The sequence below is a fragment of the Saccopteryx leptura genome, chromosome X, assembly GCF_036850995.1.
Source record: "Saccopteryx leptura isolate mSacLep1 chromosome X, mSacLep1_pri_phased_curated, whole genome shotgun sequence".
In the NCBI taxonomy this organism is placed as follows: Eukaryota; Metazoa; Chordata; class Mammalia; order Chiroptera; family Emballonuridae; genus Saccopteryx; species Saccopteryx leptura.
The window spans coordinates 138,559,751-138,582,775 of NC_089516.1; the positions used below are offsets into that span (position 1 = coordinate 138,559,751).

The 23,025-nt window shown below is 49.6% G+C and overlaps 1 pseudogene; it reads left to right on the top strand.

Annotated features, from left to right (window-relative positions):
- Positions 1-6,360: 6,360 nt before the first annotated feature.
- LOC136386503 (serine/threonine-protein phosphatase 2A regulatory subunit B'' subunit beta-like) lies at positions 6,361-13,431 on the top strand (annotated as a pseudogene).
- The last annotated feature ends 9,594 nt before the right edge of the window (positions 13,432-23,025 follow it).

A 23,025-nucleotide genomic window follows, 5' to 3' on the forward strand; every position in this document is an offset into this window, starting at 1 on the left:
AATGTAAATGGATTAAACTTACCAATAAAAAGACACAGAGTAGCAGAATGGATTAAAAAAGAAAATCCAACTATATGCTGCCTACAAGAAACACATCTAAGCAACAAGGATAAAAACAAATTCAAAGTGAAAGGCTGGAAAACAATACTCCAAACAAACAACACCCAAAAAAAAGCAGGTGTAGCAATACTTATATCTGATAATGCTGACTACAAGACAGAAAAAGTACTCAGAGACTAAAATGGTCATTTCATAATGATTAAGGGGACACTGAATCAAGAAGACATAACAATCCTTAATATATATGCACCAAACCAAGGAGCACCAAAATATATAAGACAGCTACATATTGACCTTAAAACAAAAACTAACAAAAATACAATCATACTTGGAGACCTCAATACACCGCTGACGGCTCTAGATCGGTCATCCAAACAGAGAATCAATAAAGAGATAGTGGCCTTAAACGAAATACTACAACACCTGGATATGATAGACATCTACAGGACACTTCATCACAAAGCGACAGAGTATACATTTTTCTCTAGTGTACATGGAACATTCTCAAGAATTGACCATATGTTGGGCCACAAAGACAATATCAGCAAATTTAGAAAAATTGAAATTGTACCAAGCATATTTTCTGATCATAAAGCCTTGAAACTAGAATTCAACTGCAAAAAAGAGGGGGAAAAAACCAAAAAAATGTGGAAACTAAACAACATAATTCTAAAAAATGAATGGGTCAAAGAAGAAATAAGCGCAGAGATCAAAAGATATATACAGAAAAATGAAAATGAAAATACGACATATCAGAATCTCTGGGATGCAGCAAAAGCAGTAATAAGAGAAAAGTTCATATCACTTCAGGCCTATATGAACAAACAAGAGAGAGCCGAAGTAAACCACTTAACTTCACACCTTAAGGAACTAGAAAAAGAAGAAAAAAGACAACCCAAAACCAGCCGAAGAAAGGAGATAATAAAAATCAGAGCAGAAATAAATGAAATAGAGAACAGAAAAACTATAGAAAAAATCAATAAAACAAGGAGCTGGTTCTTTGAAAAGATCAACAAAATTGACAAACCCTTGGCAAGACTCACCAAGGAAAAAAGGCACAGGACTCAAATAAATAAAATCCAAAATGAAAGAGGAGAGATCACCACAGACATCATAAATATACAAAGAATTATTGTAGAATACTATGAAAAATTATATGCCACCAAATACAACAATCTAGAAGAAATGGATAAATTCCTAGAACAATACAACCTTCCTAGACTGAGTCATGAAGAAGCAGAAAGCCTAAACAGACCAATCAGCAGGGAGGAAATAGTAAAAACTATTAAAAACCTCCCCAAAAATAAAAGTCCAGGCCCAGACGGTTATACTAGTGAATTCTATCAAACATTCAAAGAAGACTTGGTTCCTATTCTACTCAAAGTCTTCAAAAAAATTGAAGAAGAAGCAATAATTCCAAACACATTTTATGAGGCCAACATAACCCTCATACCAAAACCTGGCAAGGATGGCACAAAGAAAGAAAACTACAGACCAATATCTCTAATGAATACAGATGCTAAAATTCTAAACAAAATACTGGCAAACCGAATACAACAACATATTAAAAAAATAATACATCATGATCAAGTGGGATTCATCCCAGAATCTCAAGGATGGTTCAACATACGCAAAACGGTTAACGTAATACACCATATCAACAAAACAAAAAACAAAAACCACATGATCTTATCAATAGATGCAGAAAAGGCTTTTGATAAAATACAACACAATTTTATGTTTAAGACTCTCAACAAAATGGGTATAGAAGGAAAATATCTCAACATGATAAAGGCCATATATGATAAACCATCAGCCAACATCATTTTAAACGGCATAAAACTGAGGACTTTCTACCTTAAATCAGGAACAAGACAGGGTTGTCCACTCTCTCCACTCTTATTTAACGTGGTGCTAGAAGTTCTGGCCAGAGAAATCAGACAAGACAAAGAAATAAAAGGCATCCATATCGGAAAAGAAGAAGTAAAGGTATCACTTTTTGCTGATGATATGATCCTATACATCGAAAACCCAAAGGACTCCACAAAAAGATTATTAGAAACAATAAACCAATACAGTAAGGTCGCAGGATACATAATTAACATACAGAAGTCCATAGCCTTTCTCTATGCCAACAATGAAATATTAGAAAACGAACTCAAAAAAATAATCCCCTTCACGATTGCAACAAAAAAAATAAAATACCTAGGAATAAACATAACAAAGAATGTAAAGGACCTATATAATGAAAATTACAAAGCATTGTTAAGGGAAATCGAAAAAGATACAATGAGATGGAAAAATATTCCTTGTTCTTGGATAGGAAGAATAAATATAATCAAAATGGCCATATTACCCAAAGCAATATACAAATTTAATGCAATTCCCATCAAAATCCCTATGAGATTTTTTAAAGAAATGGAACAAAAAATCATCAGATTTATATGGAACTATAAAAAACCCCGAATAGCCAAAACAATCCTAAGGAAAAAGAATGAAGCTGGGGGCATTACAATACCTGACTTTAAACTATATTATAGGGCCATGATAATCAAAACAGCATGGTATTGGCAGAAAAATAGACACTCAGACCAATGGAACAGAATATAAAGCCCAGAAATAAAACCACATATATATGGTCAAATAATCTTTGATAAAGGGGCCAACAACACACAATGGAGAAAAGAAAGCCTCTTCAACAAATGGTGTTGGGAAAACTGGAAAGCCACATGCAAAAGAATGAAACTCGACTACAGCCTGTCCCCGTGTACTAAAATTAATTCAAAATGGATCAAAGACCTAAATATAAGACCTGAAACAATAAAGTACACAGAAGAAGACATAGGTACTAAACTCATGGACCTGGGTTTTAAAGAACATTTTATGAACTTGACTCCAATGGCAAGAGAAGTGAAGGCAAAGATAAATGAATGGGACTATATCAGAATAAAAAGGTTTTGCTCAGCAAGAGAAACTGATATAAAAATAAACAGACAGCCAACTAAATGGTAAATGATATTTTCAAACAACAGCTCAGATAAGGGCCTAATATCCAAAATTTACAAAGAACTCATAAAACTCAACAACAAACAAACAAACAATCCAATAAAAAATGGGAAGAGGACATGAATAGACACTTCTCCCAGGAAGAGATACAAATGGCCAACAGATATATGAAAAGATGCTCAGCTTCATTAGTTATTAGGGAAATGCAAATCAAAACTACAATGAGATACCACCTCACCCCTGTTAGATTAGCTATTATCAACAAGACGGGTAATAGCAAATGTTGGAGAGGCTGTGGAGAAAAAGGAACCCTCATTCACTGTTGGTGGGACTGTAAAGTAGTACAACCATTATGGAGGAAAGTATGGTGGTTCCTCAAAAAACTGCAAATAGAACTACCTTATGACCCAGCAATCCCTCTACTGGGTATATACCCGAAAACCTCAGAAACATTGATACGTGAAGACACATGTAGCCCCATGTTCATTGCAGCACTGTTCACAGTGGCCAAGACATGGAAACAACCAAAAAGCCCTTCAATAGAAGACTGGATAAAGAAGATGTGGCACATATACACTATGGAATACTACTGAGCCATAAGAAATGATGACATCAGATCATTTACAGCAAAATGGTGGGATCTTGATAACATTATAAGGAGTGAAATAAGTAAATCAGAAAAAAACAAGAACTACATGATTCCATACATTGGTGGAACATAAAAATGAGACTAAGAGACATGAACAAGAGTGTGGTGGTTACCAGGGGTTGGGGGAGGGAGGACAGGGGGAGAGTTAGGGGGAGGGGGAGGGGCACAGAGAACTAGATAGAGGATGGCGAAGGTCAATCTGACTTTGGGCGAGGGGTATGCAACATAATCTAATGACAAAATAACCTAGACATGTTTTCTTTGAATATATGTACCCTGATTTATTAATGTCATCCCATTACCATTAATAAAGATTCATTTAAAAAAAATAGCACAGAGGGAGAGTGCTGGTCACATAGTTGGCAGGAGCTAATGAGCACCACTTTCCTGAATCCTCACAGCCACCTGAGTGGGAGTGGTTCTCCCATTTGACAGAGGAGGAGACTGAGTTTTCATTTCTTTGCTTGTAGATGTTGGAGCCAGAAGTCAGCTCTTGAGTTAATTCTGAGCCTGTAGGAAGCTTCTGTCAAGTGAAGCCTCATGAAGCCTCAAAGGAAGGACACAAGGGTAGAAGCAGACCAGTGCTCTGGACTGAAGAACAGATTTTAAAATGCCATCAGACAGGGAGGTGGTAGAAGTGGGGAGGGCACTCTTAAAGGGATCTGTTGTTGGTTGAGCACCTGGGAAGGGCCAGGCCACCTCCTCCCTCCTCCCCTCCTATCCTATCCTATCCTATCCTATCCCATTTCCTGCCCAATTTCCACCCCAACTCCACCTTGCTTGAGTGCTTGACAAGCTGGACCATTAGCTTATGTGCAGGTGTTCTTTAAAAAAAAACCAGTATGCAAAAATTGCAGGGACTACTTTGATGACTGTATGTGTCCAGGATACCGTGTGTGCACACTCTTCTGGACCATTTGGACCATCGGTTCTGGGTTTTGAATTAGGTTAGAATTGGTCTTTAGTTCAAATACCTGTGAAATGCAGATAACAATCTTCCCTGTCTCATTTGGCAAACGGGAACATTAAGTGAGGTGAGTCATGTGAGGGTCTTAAAATAGGAATGAACAGCATGTCTGGATTCTCAGTGAATGCTGTGGGCAGGAAAAATGTTCTCTGTTGCCTCTTTTTTTTGTCTTTATTTTTTCTGTTTTTTTTAATCTTTTATTTTTATTGAATCCAGAGAGAAGAAGGGGGGTAAGGAGCAGACAGAAGCACCAATCTGTTTCTGTATGTGCCCCAGCCAAGGACCAAACCAGACACCTCTGTGTTGCAAGACAATGCTCCAGCCAAGCGAGCCATCCAGCCAGGGTGATTGCTGGTGCGTTTTGCACACATTTGGATTTACACGGCCATGGGCATTTCTAGAAAAAAACAAACGAACTTTTCTGCTGCCATCTAATGGACGTCTTGAAAATAACAGCTAGGTAAATGTCACCAGAAAAATGTCTTCCTCTTGCATCACCGATGTGTCTTTTCCTATTTTTCACTTTGCATCTCGTTGCATGCTTATGTTTTAGGGAACTCCGTGTTTTATATTAGTCATGAGTAGTTATTCAAATACAGAGGAACAGTTTGGTCAAGGGGATGATATAGGATTCTAATAATTTTTTGTATTTGCTTTTCTCACAGTATTTATTCTATAATGCATCTTCTTTTCATGCCACTAAAAAGCCATCTTTATTAGAGAAACTTATCAAATGGATATGCATGTGTTACTGGACAATTTTTTTCTGTGTCATCATTTTTTCGAATCACGTGTCATCATCCCACTGTTTTATTTGTTGTACCTTCATAAAGGATTGCAAATTTCTATATCTAGCTGTGCAAATTTCTATGTTTTATTTTCTTTTTCAGGATTGTTCTGTGCATTGTTGGTGCTTATCAGCCTCCAGTCACTGCATTCACTGCCTGCCAGTAAGACCTTCTTCTCAGCTCAGGCTCTGGACAACCCAAAGTGTCTGCACACATTGCGGATGTCCCTGGTGTTATCATTACCCTGGTGGAGAATCGCTGATCTTGGGCGCCCAGATTATTTCTGGAACCTGAATGATAGGGCTTGTCCATCTGCCAATCATGTCCAGGGACAGAGCAGAGAACAGAGGCCCAGGGAGCAGAGTGCTGGGGTGAGCTGCCCTCTGGGACCCAGCTTGGGGGCCATGAGCTGCACCCCATGCCAGCACCACAGCCTGCTAAACTCCCCCACTCACAGCCCGGGCCACCCTGGGGGACTCAGGTGGGGGCCTTCCTCTCCACACCCCACAGGGACCCCACCTCCCCTAAAACCTCCAATTCAAACAGGCAGGAGGGGCTGTGGGTGACAACGTCGTGGCCTGTACTGTGTTACACAGGATAGACTTAACCATCTGTGCAGAAAACACAGGACAGGGCACCCCTTGCTCCCCTATCAGAGCTCTCCCCTGACAAAATGTGTAAGGCTGGAATCGTTCCTTTTCCCTGTGTCTGCATGCGTGCCTGTGGGCTTGTGTGCGAGCTTTCATTTTTAGGTGCTTACGTGAGTTTATATGTCATTGTGTGTGCATTTGTGTGCATTTCTGAGTATGTGCGTGCTTCCATCCTTGTGTGCGTGTACTTGTGTGCATTTGTGCATGCGTGCTTTCATATGTGTGTGTGTCTGTGCATGGATGCCTGAGATCCTGCAGAACTGTCATGACGATGCTGCCAAGTTCGTCCACCTTCTCATGAACTCCCAGTGCAACTACCTCCTGCAGGAGGACTTCGTCCCCTTCCTGCAGGTAAGCTCTGTCCGCCCCGCCCTCTGTCTGCCCCATGCACACCCTGTCCCCCACCCACACTACATGGCCCCGTTGCTATTGGTCGTGGAGTCTGTGCCACAGCGGACAGTGGCGGCGGTGAGCGTGGGCCTTCCTTCCTGAAGTGGGGTGTGGACACACGGCATGGTTTTGCAAAATCCACTCTGGTTTCTTGACACCATTTCCTGCGACAGTCCCTCAGTGGGGCAGACGTGGAAGACGTCCGAGTTAGCATTCTGGGCTGTGTGTGTCGTCACTCTGAGTGACTGTGGGGACCATGGCAGACCCGGCAGAAGGGACTCAGAGGGTCCTGTGACTGCAGCTCATGAAACAAGGACCTATTGGCAGGACGTCCGCGCTGTCCCATGTGTCCAGTAAACTGCGTGGGCCGGGAGCATGGTGTGATTCCTGTCCTTTCTGGGTGGGGGGATGACGTGGTTTTACACAGTCCCACGTCTGGCTTTGTACAAGCAGCGTGCAGCATGTGTGTGCAAACAGGACCCAGCTGAAGGTGCAGGGATGGGGCGGGAGGGAGTATGTGCAGCCCTTTGTGGCCACCGTGCGCAGAGCTGTCTTGTCCCGTCTGCATCTGCAGGACGTGGTAAACACCCACACTGGCCTGGTGTTCCTGAAGGAGGCATCGGAGTTCCATTCTCGCTACATCACCACCGTGAGTACTGGGCACCAGTGCCCGTCCCCCATAATGTGAGCGAGGACCCCTGTCCATGGGCCCTGTCCTTCCCAGGCCCTCTTCCCAGCTGTAGAAGAGCTGCCAGCGGTTCGCACGCAGCAGGCCTCGTGTGAGCCCTGAGTCAGGTGCACAGCTCAACCCTGGGCACCAAGCACAGCAAGTCCTGAGGGCCTGGCGGTCCTGCCGCGTGTCCAGCAGTCACACTAGCCCTGCCTGCCCTGGGGCGAGCACACGGCACAGGTCCAGCCTCCTGTGGGAGCCCAGCCCAGTCAGAGCACGGCCTGGGAGGATAGGCTTCCCACACAGCCCCTCCCATGGCACTCCCCACCCAGCCCCACCTGAGCTGTAGCAGATCAGCCTCTGTTGTGAGCTCTGGTGGGAGCATATATCCTGTGGAGCACACATGCAAGGAGCCCGTGTGCCGTGATTCCAGACTCCATGTGCTCCCCACCACTGTCATTGGGGCGTCACTGTCCTGAGAACGTGGAGCACAGAGCATAAGCAAGGCTTATGCTCCATCTGTTCTGTACTCACTGTACAGGGACAGGTGGAGGTCATCCTGGGTGAGGACATGCCCCTCCAGGACCGCTGCTGAGCCCTGAGCGCAAGTGTCCTCACCGTTGGATGGGACGTGTCCCAGTCTAGCCTTAAAGTCATGCTTTTCACCCGGTGCTCACGTGTGTTTGTGGACGTGCTGGGAGTACTCTTTTTTCCACCACATGTGGTTGTGAGGACTTGCAGCCTGTCAGGACAGCTGCCCATGGCCCCATCGCAGCTCAGGTATGTCATCTGGGGCATGGGCGCACCTGAGAGTGGCAGACGGCTGCCCCTTCAGCCACATGGACACCTCGGTGCTGCCCCGAGGCAGGACCTGGTCCCTGGCCCAGTTGTCTCTGCGTGTGGAGCAGGCGCCCTCTGCCAGAGACGTGGGGAACTGCTCCCGTGTTGTCTGCTGACCGCCGCCTCCTGCAGGTCATCCAAAAGATCTTCTAAGGTCAACAGGTCCTGGTCTGGGCGGATCACGTGAGCAGAGCTGCGGAGGAGCACCTTCCTGCAAGTGGGCAGCCAGTGGTGGGCACCGGGCCTGACACCACCCCCACATTGAGGGTGTGGACGGTGTGGATGGATGAGGACGTTGCGGCCCTGCATGTGGGGCCCAGCCCTGACCACATCTGCATTCTGGAGCTGTCCCGCTGACGGGGGCAGCCCTGAACCAGGTGCTGAGCCCCAAACCGCAAGCATGGCCCGTGCCGCCCAGCTGGCAGCTCGTAGTGCGACCTCGGAGAGACGCGGCTTCTCTTTCTGGCAGAACGTGGCACTCCTGGAAGAGGAGGCGGACATCAACCAGCTCACAGAGTACTCCTACGATCACTTCCATGTCATATACTGCAAGTTCTGGGAGCTGGACAGAGACCACGACCTGCTCATCGACCCGCAGGATCTGGTCGGGCACAACGACCTTGGTGCCCGCGGACAGGCAGACGGACGCACATATGGGTCATGCATGGAAGGGGTCCATGGAAGGGGTCCATGGGGGGGTACGCACAGGTGAGCCGTGCACACAGGGGACATGCACGGGGAGTGGGGCTCCTCTCCCATGAGCTGGCTGTGCCCCGTTTCACCACAGGTCTCCTCAGTTTGTCCCTGGGTGTCTGGGGACACTCCTGCTCATTGCATCATGCCTGGTATGCTATCCCTGCGTGGCCGGGTCCCACATGTGTCCCTTCTCTGGGTGCTGCCTCCAAAGCCCAGCAGGGTTCCTGCACTGGCAGCAGCAGGCCTCTCCCCTCCTGGAAAGGCTGAAGACGTTGGTCATAGGTGATGCCATCCTGTGCAGCCACAGATTAGTTTCCTCACTTGTTCCATGTGGTTTAGTTGACCTGGCTCCCGGGACCATCGTGACATGGGCACAGATGGGCCTAAGTCAACAGACAGTGGCCCTCTTGGTTCTGGAGGCTTGAAGTCAGAGTTCAGGGGAGTGAAGCATCGTCACTGAGGAGGGTATGGGGAGTTTGCAGACGATGCTGAACAAGACTGCAGATGGGGCTTCATGTTCACCATCCCCATCCCACAGAACAGATGTCTGAGATCCAGGGGACCCAGGGCCATGCTCTCTCCAGAAGCTCCAGGGAGGGTCCCCCCTGCCTATCCCAGCTCCTGGGGCTCCAGGCATCCCCAGGCTGGTGGCCATCTCCCTTCCATCTCTGCTTCCATTCTCACGTGGCTTCTCTGTGTCTGTGTGTCCTCCTCTGTCTCTTCAAAGGTCCCTGTCACTGGGTGCAGGGCCCCCCTGACCCAGGGTGACTCGTCCCAGATCTTTCACTAATTACATCTTTCAGGATCTTAGTTCACATGGGACCTTGTTCACAGGTGTTGAGGGTCAGGACATGAACATGGGCATGCATTTTTTTGCAAAATAGTCTCCAGCGTCTGGCACTGCCCACTCCCTTCCCACAGGAGTGGCCATCCTGCAGCAGGGTGAGCCATGAGGGGAGTGACTGTTTCCTGTTTTGTGAGCATAGTGCTTGCTACGGACTGAACTGTGCTCCTCAAAATTCTCGCGTTTAAGTCTTACCCACAGGACCTCAGAATGGGGCTGTATGTGGAGATGGGTCTTGACAGAGCAAGGTAGAATAAGGTCACTAGACTGGGCTTGATGCCACAGGATGGGGTCCTAAGAAGAGGTGAGGATACAGACACACACAGAGGGATGACTGTGTGAGGACCCAGGCAGGTCACGGCCATCTGCACACCCAGGAGAGAGGCCTCAGAAGGACCCATCCCTGTGACAATTGGATCTCAGACTTCAGCTCTCAGGACTGAGGGAGAAAAACATTTCTTATCCGACCCCCCATCTGGGTCCTTGCTATAAGAACCAGCAAGCATACCTGCTTCCCCTCTTGCTGGTTCCTCACCTTGTAGCTGAGATGCATTTGTGCTCTAGGCACAGCCGGCTGATGGTGTTGGGCAGCCGGGCCCCGAGGCTGTGGCTGCAACCTGTACCCTCTGTGCCTCTGCTCCATCATGGGACTCCAGGTCAGCATCTCAGCCCTGGTACTGGAGACTGGGGCATGTGGGAGGCACATCCTGGTCCACAGGGTTCCACCCTGACCTGCCTCCCAGCTCCCTGAGGGGTGGCCCCACACTCACAGCAGTCTCTCTTGAAGCCATATCCTCCAGGAAGATCAAGAGGATCTTCTCCAGGGCCATGATGCGGTACGTCTCCACAGGCTGTGTCCCAGGTGGGCCGAGGGTCTGTCCACACGTCCCATTGCCTGCTCCACACCCTGACACAGGACACAGCTGTCACTGAGGTGACAAGCACACACTTTTGTCACGAGGACTTAAAGGGGACACTTCTTTGTTTTGTGAGGTCCTTAGTAAGGGGCACCCCAGTGGCCCTTGCTGGGCCCTGGTGTCTGAGTGATGCTGCAGTTGGGACAGCTGAGGGCTGTGAGGTGCCATCAGACAGGCCCCAGCCACTGTCCTCCCCACCCGGGTCAGGGGGCCTCCTGTGTAGATGCAGGTCTCAGCCCCACCCCAGCAAGGACTGAGCAGCCCTGGAAAGAGGCAGGGTCCACTGACCCAGTGAGTGGATGGGGGTCCCAACTGAAGCTGCTCCTCCCCACACGGTGCTGTCTAACCCTACCCTGAACCCAGAGACAGAAAGGTGCAGAAGGATGGGAAGATCAGCTACGCTGACTTCGTCTGGTTTCCGATCTCTGAGGAGGACAAGACAACCCTGACCAGGTGGGTGTCTGCTGCCCCAGGCTCCTGGTCATGCGGGGGCAGCCCAGGTTGGGGCATCAATGAACGAGAAGGCCACCTGGTCCTTCCCCAGGGACGGCTCAGTACCAGGCGGGGTCCATCCAAGGAGGAGGGGGTCCTGGGGTCGGGGGCTGTTCTGAGGGACCAAAGCCGACCAACCCTGCTAGCCCACATTCACAGCATCGAGTACTGGGTCTGCTGCATGGACCTGGACAGAGACGGGGTGCTGTCTATGTTCGAGCTGGAGTACTTCTACGAGGAGCAGTGCCGCCGGCTGGAATGCATGGCCATCGAGGCCCTGCCCTTCAAGGACTGCCTGTGCCAGATGCTGGGCCTGGTGAAGCCCCAGAGCACAGGTGCCACCTGGGCTGCAGTGCCATGGGACTGTGGCCCCCATGGGGGGCGGGCATCCCTGTATGTGGAGTCTGTCAGAGAAGGCGGTGCCCTCTCTGTTGGTGACTAGGCTGAGCGGAGCATCAGGCTGGCAGGTACAGACCATGTCCTGAAGACAGCACCCAAGGCAGCACTGGACTCACCAGCACCCTTGTTTGCTGGACAGCCCCTGTGTCTGACCCAGCTCAGGGGCTCCCAGTCCTTCCTGTCCTGAGACCTGTCTTGTGAGGGGTCCTGTCCTAGTAGGTGACCACAGAGGATTAGGAAGCTGGGTGTTGCCAACGTCTGCCCATGCCCCTCGGTTTCCAAACTCAGGATGCATAGCTGGGACCCCTGCTGTGGGCAGTACTGTGAGTCACCTGCCGCTGGGCTCTCCCCAAATCCATCCATTAGCAGCTGGAGTCCGGGCCCTGAACTGGTTTCCCCAAGTCAGCTCAGGATGTCCTGACTGCCCTCCTCTGGAAAGCCTCCTTCACGGGTGGCTGACAGAGCACCATGTGGGACCCAGGAGTGCAGAGGTCAGAGACGGGGAGGTGGTATCTGAACTAGCACATCTCCGTGTGTGTGGCCTCCATGTGCTGAGTGCAGGACATTGCAGCTGTCATCCCAAGACCCTGCTTCCCCTGCCCTGGGATTCCTGCCCTGTCCCCATGTCCCTGCACCTCAGATGAGTGTGTGCTGTCCCTGGTGGATGCACGCACATCATCTGTTCTGCCTGCCCCTAGTCCAGGCTCTGTCCTCACCTGCGACGGCCTCCTGGGCCCTTTTCACGTTCCAAGCGCATGTCAGACACATAGTGCTGTGCCACGGTTCTTAGGGCACATCCCCCATGCAAGCACCCCTTGGCTGTGCTCCAGGTGACCGTCCCCCTGCATCCCCACAGGGAAGATTTTGCTGCAGGACCTCAAGCACTGCAGGCTGGCCCACGTCTTCTTCAACGCCTTCTTCAACATCGAGAAGTACCTGGACCACGAGCAGAAGGAGCAGGTGTTGCTGCTCAGGGTGAGTGTGGCCGGGAGCCCGGGACATGCTGGGTGCCAGGCACGTGCAGCCTGTGACATGTGTGTCCCGTCCAGGAGACCGAGACCGAAGGGCCCGAGCTGTCGGACTGGGAGAAGTACGCAGCTGAAGAGTATGAAATACTGGTAGCTGAGGAGGCTGCAGGGGAGCCCTGGGAGGATGGGTGAGTGGTGGGTAGGAGCGGGACAGGGACACAGGGACAGCAGGAGCCAGTCATAGCTATGGAGCTCCTGATACAGGGGCCGCAGCTATCTGTGTGGGAGGCCAGAGCTTGTGTGTGGCGTTCATACTGGTCTGAGTGTGAGCCTTCACCTTGGCACAGTGCCTGGGCCCCAGGGTGGGGATGGGCTCCCCTCTAAGTGGCCACCCATGGGCTTGGGCAACAGGTCCACTCACACTGCTGCTGGCACCGTGCTCCTGAGTAGTTTCCTCTAACCGCATGGACGTGCGCCATCCTGGTGCAGTTCCATCCCTGTTGTCCTGTGGGGGTGCTCGTCATGCAGCCTTAGGCTTCCCTGACTGCACGCGTGTCCCTCATGGGGTGCAGGATCTGTTCCAGTGTGTTTGTCGGGGTCGTTCTCTGCACACGGGTCTTGTTCGGATGCAGAGGCCCTGGGTGGTGAGCTGAGCTGTGGGTGACAGTGGGGACATTCAGCCAGCAGAGCCAGCCTCTCCCCAGTGGGAGGCTTTTCCTCGGAGACTGCAATGGTTTTCACAGCATTGTCCTGATGTGAGGGTCACCTTGTGGGTGTCCAGTAGGTCTCCATGACACGCGAAGGCTAGGCTTGTTTCCTGATCACTGGCCTGCTGTGCACGGTCTCACCATGGCCCCCACATGGCCTCACGAGCCCCCTTGTCCCCATCATGGAATCCCCCCATGTTTGCAGCGGTCTGTGCTCTCACCACAACTCTCCTGCAGGTTCGAGGCAGAGCTAAGCTCCATGGACCAGAAGCTGAGTGCCCTGCGTATGCCGCTGGCCCAGAGGCCCTTCTTTGAGACGCCATCCTTTGTGGGTGCGGTGGACCTGTATGACTACGAGTGCAAGGAGGATGAGCTGCAGCTCTCGTGATATCCTGCAGCCTGCAACAAAGCCATTTGCTGTATCGTGGTTGAGCTCTTGTACAGAGAACAAGGTGCGTTTGGGTGGAGCGAGGTGTTCTATTTATTCTCCATAGATACCGGTTGGGTGTGTCGTCAGCTGGCCTGGTGGGCAGAGGACACATGACCCAGGACACAGCCAGCTCCCCACATGTCAGACCTCCCTCGGCCCTCTGTCTGTCTTCCAAGCCGAGGTTGGGAGACGGACTGCGTCCTGGCCAATGGGCCACACCGGTGAGGACCCACCTCTGCCTGGGCCGACCTGCCTGGACTGGGGCTTTGGAGCCATGGGCACGTCCTGCAGCCTTGCGTCTCCCTTCTGCATGCACCCCGGGGACAGGGCTGCCCCACGTGGGTGCTCATGGGAACATTTCCTCTTAAGTGTACAAAATATGTAAAGTTAATTTTTACTTGCTGTGTAGAGCGATTTAAAAATGTCTTATGAAATCCCATTTGTATTTTCAAATAAATAAGTGTTCTCTGTAAGGACCAAGAGAAGATCAGAAAATAAGCAGGGCACTAATGGAACAGGGAACTTAAGGGTTACAGGCAGGTCCTGCTCCTGTTCTGTTAGGAATAACATGCCCAAGGTCGTTCAAGAAGCAGAGACAGATAGGGACTCTGGGAGGCTGAGAGAGAAGAAAAATAAGAGAGAAAAAGAGACAAACATTTGCATTCTATTGGTTAAAAGACCCTTATCAGAAGTTTAGGTTTGGAATTCGCCAATGAGCTAGACCCCAGCCCCTGTTGCTATGCTATGTGCAGCCCCCTTAGCAAATAGGTTACCGCCACATCTGCTTCTGTATTAGGCTTGCTTGCTTAGCTTATAAAAAGATTTAGCTGTGAGCGCTAGGTGCGATTCCCATCTGCAGCTCCTTGTGAGCACAGTGTCTCTGGACACCTCGGGAATTTGCCCCTGTGCAGGTAAAACTGGCCAATAAAGTTACATCTATACTCCTGAAAGTCTCCGATGTTTGTTCTTGTACCCGGTGGATGTTACATCTCTGGGGGCTCATCCGGGATTTCCCTTGGTGGAGTTTTTGGTCGGAGACCAGAGGGACATCTATAGCTGAGTAAGTACTCTTTGAGGATCCTCATTTGGTTTTGGTTTTGAGCTCCGGAGCATATAAACCTGAGGTAGTAGGTGGGACGCCGCTGGTAACCTACCCAGGGCTTTCAGAACGGAACACCATTTTCTGAAAGGAATTGTTAACTCTAGGAGTTAACTCTAGAAGTGACCGGTCACATTAGGAATTTCTGCGCCACGCTGCGCTGCGTTTTGTCTGTGTGCGAATACCTGAATTGAGTGTGAGATAATCTTTTACTCTAGCCTTTTTTTTTGCTTATTGGTTGGGGTATTTTGATAATTGTTTTGTTAATTCTTGAAGGTTTAGAAGCAGACAAAGCAGGATACAGAAGAATGGGACAACAAGAGTCTGTACCCGGTTCTCCACTTGAGTGCCTGCTAAACAACTTTTCTGATTTTCATAAAAGAGCCCAGGGGTACAGAGGGCCAACTCTGGACTGAGAGACCCTCGGACCTTGAGTCAGTTAGAATGGCCCGCCTTCAACGTAGGGTGGCCCACTGAGGGAACTTTTGATCTTCCTATTGTGTTTGCTGTCCGAGCTATTATCTACCAGGTGCCCCATCCAGACCAATATTTGTATATAAATGTGTAGGTTGATATTGCCACAGATAAGCTAGGGTATATCAGAAAGTACATAAAGAATGGCAAGAGAGAGAGAAGGGCAGTATGTGTTACTGCAAGTAACCAGAGGGCAGGGAAAGGCAATAAGAAGGAAAAGGAAAAGACCAATTCCCCAGTACGGTCCACTGTACCGTAATCTAGAATTTACCCTGTCTTGCCTGAACCGCTGGAGGATCCCTTAGACCCAGTAAATTTCCCTCCTCCCTATCGGTGGCAGGGAGAACCTGATTCCACGCAGCAGGATGTAAGTGGATTTTTGAGTCCACCACACACCCGAGGAGGGGCGATATATTCGCCTTCTCCTTCGGTAGGAGACGCCGCCATCTTGCCTTTGTCTCCTGCAAGAGGCGCCACCATTTTGCCTCCTTCTGCAGGAGGCGCTGCCATCTTGCCTTTGTCTCCTGCAGGAGGTGTCGAGGGGAGCGTGGCCATTTTACCGCTCCAGGAAGTGCCGCGGGCACCAGATGCTGGTCCACGAGCGCCCCCTCACTTCATCTATGTGCCTTTTTCCACCAGTGACTTGTACAATTGGAAGCGGGAAAATCCTCCTTTTTCTGAGAAACCGCAGGGACTAATATCCTTGCTTGAGACAGTTTTTAGGACCCACCAGCCAACGTGGGATGACTGCCAACAGGTCTTACAAACTCTTTTTACTACAGAAGAAAGAAATAGAATAATAAGAGAAGCAGCAAAGGCAGTTTTAGAGGACGGGGGAATGGATGGGGAAGTCAAGAATGTCCTTCCCAAACAGCCCCCGACCTGGGACCCGAATACCTCAGGGTGAAGGGAAGCACTCTTCCAGTATCGCCGGGCTCTGTTGCGGGGTTTAAAAGCAGCAGCCAGGAGACCCACTAATTTCAGTAAGGTAAGTGAGGTTATCCAGGGAAGGGAAGAATCCCCCGCTGCGTTTTTAGAGCGGCTAATGGAGGCCTACTTGGTTTATACCCCTATAAATCCAGAAGCTGAGGAGAGTCACAGGCTAGTACATATAGCTTTTGTGACACAAGCTACATCAGAAATTAGAAGAATTTGAAGGGAAAAATAGAAGTAAGCTAATTGAAATAGCTCAAAAAGTATATATAAATAGAAATGACTCAAAACTAGGGAGAGCAGCTGTCAAGATCCTCATTGCAGCTCATAAGTCAGAGAAGAAGGGAAAAGGAGAACAGCAAACAGGCAAAGAGAAAGGTCAACCATGGAAGCAAATAGGCAAGGACCAGTGTGCCTATTGCAAGGAGAAAGGACACTGGAGGAGAGATTGCCCAAAGTTATGGGTTAACATTCAGAAGTTAAAACAAGATCCAGAGGTCTTGCTCCAAACCTTGGACTGATGGGGCCAGGGCTCCATTTCCGTCGGCTCCCAGGAGCCCATGGTCACCCTAACAGTCGAAGGAAAACCAATAGACATCCTGGTTGACATGGGAGACACCTATTCAGTTTTAAAGAAGCCACAAGGACACATACAAAAAGAAACTACAAAAATAATAGGGGTAACGGAAAAAGCAGTAGCTTATCCATGGACCATTGCAAGAATCACAAATTTAGGTAGAGGCACTATTACTCACTCATTTCTAGTCATTCCAGATTGTCCTTATCCTCTCATGGGCCGAGATCTCTTGCAGAAACTTTAAGCCACAATAACCTTTAAGCAAGCGGACAGCAGTTCCCAGGAGGGAAAGGAAAAAGTCAGTCTCGAGATAACGATGCCCATATCTGAAGAATACTTGATGGCAGTCCTACAGGAAGGTAAGGACGAAGTCATCGGGGTCCCAGAGGAAATACGGAAAAAGGTGCCAGGGGTGTAGGCAGAAACCAACCCACCAGGCTTAGCCGCTCATCAGCCACCTGTCATAGTGCAGTTGCTGAGGACTGCTAGCCCCGTGCGGGTAAGGCAATATCCCATACCAGCACGAGCTAAGCAGGGCATAGCACAGCATCTGAAGCACTTACTAGCGGCGGGTATCCTCCGGGAATGCCAGTCAGCCTGGAACACACCTTTGCTCCCAGTCCAGAAGCCTGGGACCCAGGACTATCACCCAGTGCAAGATCTGCGAGAAGTAAACGCCCGGGTAGAGACTATTCACCCAACGGTGCCAAATCCCTACACTTTGCTAAGTTCATTACCCCCTACTTGTACATATTATTCAGTACTGGATTTGAAGGATGCTTTCTTTTGCATTCCATTGGCCCCCAAGAGCCAGGAAATATTTGCTTTTGAATGGAATAATCCGGAAAATGGACTAGTGGGACAGTATACATGGACCAGGCTTTCTCAAGGCTTTAAGAATTCTCCCACTATCTTTAATAAAGCTTTGTGTAAGGACTTGCAGGTGTTTTGAGCTGCCCACCCTTTAACTGTGTTGCTCCAATATGTGGATGACCTCCTCATCGCTGCAGCCGAAGAAAAGCAATGTAAGACAGCCACCTTAGACCTACTCCAGGATCTCCAGCAGATGGGGTATCGAGTCTCTGCCAAGAAGGCCCAGATTGTCACCCAAACTGTAAGTTACTTGGGATATAACTTACAAGGGAGACAAAGGACATTATCCAGTCAAAGGATTCAAACTGTTGCAGATCCCAGAACCCACTAACAAAAGGCAAGTGAGAGAATTTCTGGGAGCAGTAGGATATTGCAGATTCTGGATATTAGGATTTGCAGAGCTGGCCAGGCCCCTCCACGAATTGACGCGGGGCAAAGAAGAACAGTTTATTTGGACAGACAAGGAAAGGAAGGCTTTCCAGGCACTGAAGGAGGCCCTAGTAGCTGCCCCAGCATTGGCCCTACCAGATATGGCCAAACCTTTCCAGTTGTACATTGCTGAGAAGGGAGAGGTAGCCTTGGGAATCCTCAGCCAAGAGCTTGGGCCATGGAAGAGGCCTGTAGCATACCTATCCAGGAAGCTAGACCCCGTAGCGTCTGGCTGGCCAACCTGTTTAAGGGCACTGGCTGCTGCCTCAATCCTAGTTAAGGAGGCCAACATACTGACATTGGGTCAGGACATCTAGGTTATTGAAGAACACTATCTAGAACAAGTGCTGCATGCCCCACCGGATAGGTGGCTCTCCAATGCTTGATTGACACAGTACCAAGCACAGTTATTGAATCCCCCAGCAGTGCAGTTCTTGAAGAAGGCAATCTTAAATCCTGCCACCTTGCTACCGTTGCCAGACCCATCAGTGGTTCATGACTGCAGACAGATATTGGACACTGTCACAGGGGCCAGACCGGACCTCAGGGACCAGGCCTATGAGAAGGCAGACCTCACGTTGTTCACTGATGGAAGCAGTTATGTCCGAGATGGACAAAAATATGCAGGAGCAGCTGTAACTACCCAGGACAGTGTCTTATGGCAGAAAGCATTACCAAAAGGTACTTCTTCACAGTGAGCAGAGCTAATTGGACTTACACAGGCCCTTCAGATAGCTCAGGGCAAAGTGGCCAACATTTACACGGACAGCAGGTACACCTTTGCCACTGCTCACATTCATGGTGCCATTTACAAAGAACAAGGCTTGCTAACGGCAGGGGGAAAAGAAATTAAGAATAAAACTGAAATTTTAGCCCTACTCAATGCCATTTGGCTTCCCTCTAAAATAGCCATAATTCATTGCAAAGGACATCAAAAGGGGGACTCTCCAATTATTCAAGGAAACTGTTTTGCTGACATCGTTGCCAGAGAAGCTGCAAAAGAAGGAACTGCAGACATTCTACCGCTTTTGCCTCAACCCGTGCTGCCTCCCAACCCTAAGTATACTCCTAAGGAAAAGCAAGAGGGAAAGCAATTAGGGGGTAAAAGAAATAAGCAGGGGTGGATAGAACTACCTGACACTAGACTCTACCTACCCCAGGAAATTATAGAAGAAATTGCAAAGGAAATCCATGCAAGTTCCCACCTAGGGCAAAATAAAATAGAACAATTAATTAAGAAGTACTACAGGGGACCCCAGATTAGGGATATCGTGCAATCCATAGTTTCTAAATGTAAGGCTTGTGCTAAGGTCAATGCTATAAACAAAAAGCTCCCCCCTTTAGTTAGATATAGGTAAAAGTACCCAGGAGAGTTATAGGAAATAAATTTCACAGAAATGACTCCAGGAAAGGCAGGATATAAGTAATTACTGGTGTTAATAGATACTTTTACAGGATAGATGGAAGCCTTTCCCACCAAGGGTGAAACTGCTTCCACAGTTTGCAAAATCCTGCTAAGAGAAATCATCCCTAAATATGAAATTTCTATAGCCATGGGATCTGACAATGGACCAGCTTTCATCTCTAAGATTTCCCAGGAATTAGCTACGAGGCTAAGAATTAATTAGAAATTGCATTGTATTTACAGGCCTCAGAGTTCAGGACAAGTAGAACAAATGAATAGGACATTAATGGAAACTCTAATTAAATTAAAAGAGAAGACCGGCGAAAACTGGGTAGAGTTACTCCCTTTTGCCCTGTTCCGGGTTAGGTGTACACCTAACACTAATAGATGGACCCCCTATGAGCTTGTATTTGGACAACCCATTCCACTGGTACCTCAGCTCACCAGAGAGGAAATAGAAATGTCTAATCATACTTTCCTCAAGTCCCTACAGGCATTGCAGCAAATTCAGAGAGAAGTAAGGGAGCTGCGGGAACAGAGAGCTGCAGCATTGGAAGACAACGCTCAGAGGTTGTCGCCACCAGACCTTGGACAGTGGGTTTGGGTTCTCAACCACCGTCGAGGGAACCTAGAGACGCGGTGGCAAGAACCATTCCAGGTGTTGCTCAGTACCCCTTCTGCAGTCTGGATAGCAGAAAAGCCCTATTGGATCCATCTCTCCCATGTGAAATCAGCCCAACCACATGACAAAGGATCCCGGAAATGTGACTATTGCCTTAACCCTACTCGCCACCCTAGAGAACCCAAAAGTGATGAAGGCACCTGAAGGACTATGGTTTGTGTGTACTCAAGGCATCTTCAAGTGTATAGTCCCCACTCATCCTGAACTTTGTGTAAGTGCTTACATTATTCCACAGGTATATCTGTATGGGGGAAATCCTGAATTCCTTGTTGCTCCCCCAAGGCGGGAAAAACGAGCTCCACTTCTTATCCCTATCATAGCTACCATAGGAATTGTAGGGTCAGCAGCAATAGGGACAGCATCCCTCAATCAAGGGGAACTTACCCTCAGACAGCTATCCAAGACATTCTCCAAAGATATTGCGCTTCTCCAAAACCAGGTAATATACCTCGAGAAGCAAATAGACTCCCTAGCCGAGGTAGCCCTTCAGAATAGGAGAGGACTAGACCTCTTCCTCCTTGAGCAAGGAGGACTGTGTGCTACTCTAAGAGAAGAATGCTGTTTTTATGCTAACCACTCTGGAGTAATTAGAGAAAATTTCAAAATACTTGCAAACAGATTAAAAAATAGAAACTTAAAAAAAAATAACCCAGGATAGTATGCCTCTATATTCAGAACCTCCCATTGGCTAACCACTCTTATATCTACAATTGCCGGGCCATTACTGATACTTTTTTTTAGCTCTCACTATTGGGCCTGTAGTTATTAATAAACTCCTTACATTTATTAAGGAAAAAATCAAGACTGTAAAAGTAATGGTTCTGTCTCAACCTACCTACACCATCCTTCCTTCTGATGAAGAATCAAGGGTTTGATTTATGCCCTAATAGGAGTATGGAATGTAAGGACCAAGAGAAGATCAGAAAATAAGCAGGGCACTAATGGAACAGGGAACTTAAGGGTTACAGGCAGGTCCTGCTCCTGTTCTGTTAGGAATAACATGCCCAAGGTCGTTCAAGAAGGAGAGGCAGATAGGGACTCTGGGATGCTGAGAGAGAAGAAAAATAAAAGAGAGAAAAAGAGACAAACTTTTGCATTCTATTGGTTAGAAGACCCTTATCAGAAGTTTAGGTTTGGAATTCGCCAATGAGCTAGACCCCAGCCCCTGTTGCTATACTATGTGCAGCCCCCTTAGCAAATAGGTTACCGCCACATCTGCTTCTGTATTAGGCTTGCTTGCTTAGCTTATAAAAAGATTTAGCTGTGAGTGCTGGGTGCGATTCCCATCTGCAGCTCCTTGTGAGCACAGTGTCTCTGGAAACCTCGGGAACTTGCCCCTGCGCAGGTAAAACTGGCTAATAAAGTTACATCTATACTCCTGAAAGTCTCCGACGTTTGTTCTTGTACCCGGTGGATGTTACATTCTCAGCCTCAGGCTCTCCTCAGCCAGCCATGCCCCATGGCCTCACAGGCATGTGGACCTCTTTCCTTGTCCTTCCCCCCCGCCTCTTGGGGCTCTGTGCCCCCTTCCCACACTGGCGTAGACACTGCCTGTCAGGAGCAGAACAAATAACCTGGAGTCACCCACGCCTCAGCCTGGGTGGGTGTCACCCCTAGGACAAGCCTGCAGTGTGGCCACGAGGTGCCCATCGTATGGCATGCTGACACTCCACCTGCCCCAGCAGTTCTGTGAACCCACAGATACTGGCCCTAAACCTTTGCCAGTGGGTCCCCGGCCCCAGGAACAGACGGAGGCATGTGAGGTCTGCATAGTCCAAGCCCCACTGGGAAAGGTCCTCACAGGCCAGCTATTCAGGCCACAGGAGCCACAAGACCCGGCCATGTCCCCCTGAATGAGTCCTCAGGGCACCCTCCACAGTCCAGAGCCTATGGGCTCTGGTGTCTGGGGGTCACCTGTTTCCGTCCCACCCTGCAGAGCCCGGGCAGAAGCCATCCCCAGAGCTGCAGAGATGCCCTGTATTCTTTTCTACACCTCCTAAAATAGCCGGACCTTCCACTAAGACCAAGTTAGCGTGCTAAGTGAGGTCCCCAAGACTGTAAACCACATAATGAAGGACACAGGTGACCCTTAACTCATTACATCTTGCTCTAGGGTACAGACCTTTCCAACCCAGGGGCTTTTTTAAAAAATTGATTTTAGAGGGAGAGGAAGAGGCAGATAGGATGAAGCTGACAACCTCTGCATTTAAGGAGAATGCTCTAACCAATGAGCCATCCAGCCAGGCCACAGGCCCTGGGAGTTTGAATGCGCCACTCTCCCCTAGACAGTTTGAAATTGTCGGCAGAGGGAAGAAAGTGACTCAAGTTGGGACCTCGCGAGTTTTGCATGGACCCATTCACCCACGTGCCTGTGCCCCAGGAGCAGCAGGGGCAACGGCCACATGAGGGTCCTGACAACCAGGCCCGGCCGGGCGGCCCAGTGGGTACAGAGCCCAGCCGGTGCACAGAGGTCACAGGTTCAGTCCCGGGTCGCAGCGTGCAGGAGAAGCAATCACGTACAATGGGGGCTAGATGGACAGGTACAGCGCCCAGCCGGTCTCATCCACCGGAGGCTGGGGAGGGCGCTGGACATCGCCAGAGGAGGAAGCGCGCGTCCAGGTCTGTGGCCTGAGCCCGCCGGCGCTCTGGTGCGTCCTGCCAGGGATCCGGCGCGCAGAAAAGAACGCATGCGGAACGCGAGCACTACGGGCACAGCCTACCCCGCGCAAAGCACGTGACGCCACATGGCCAATGGGCGGTGCGCACAGAAGCCCGCCCCCCCCCGACCCCGCCCCATGGCGTTCGGCAGGACGTGGAATGTGGACCCTGCGGGCTGCCGTCCACCCGGGAGCCTGGCTTTCTCGCGTGGCCCGCAGCGCTCCGCTGTAAAGGCCGCCCCGTCGCCGCCGCCGTCGCCGTGTCCCCAGAGCTCTCTCCGCCTTCGGCCCCGGGACTCCGGGGGATCTGCAGGGGCGCGGGGACGGCGACCGGGGCCCACGTGCAGATGGCCTGAGAAGCCAAGGAGGAAGAGGAGGAGCTGCTGCGCCGGGAACCGCTGCTGCCGGCGGGGGCGCAGCGCG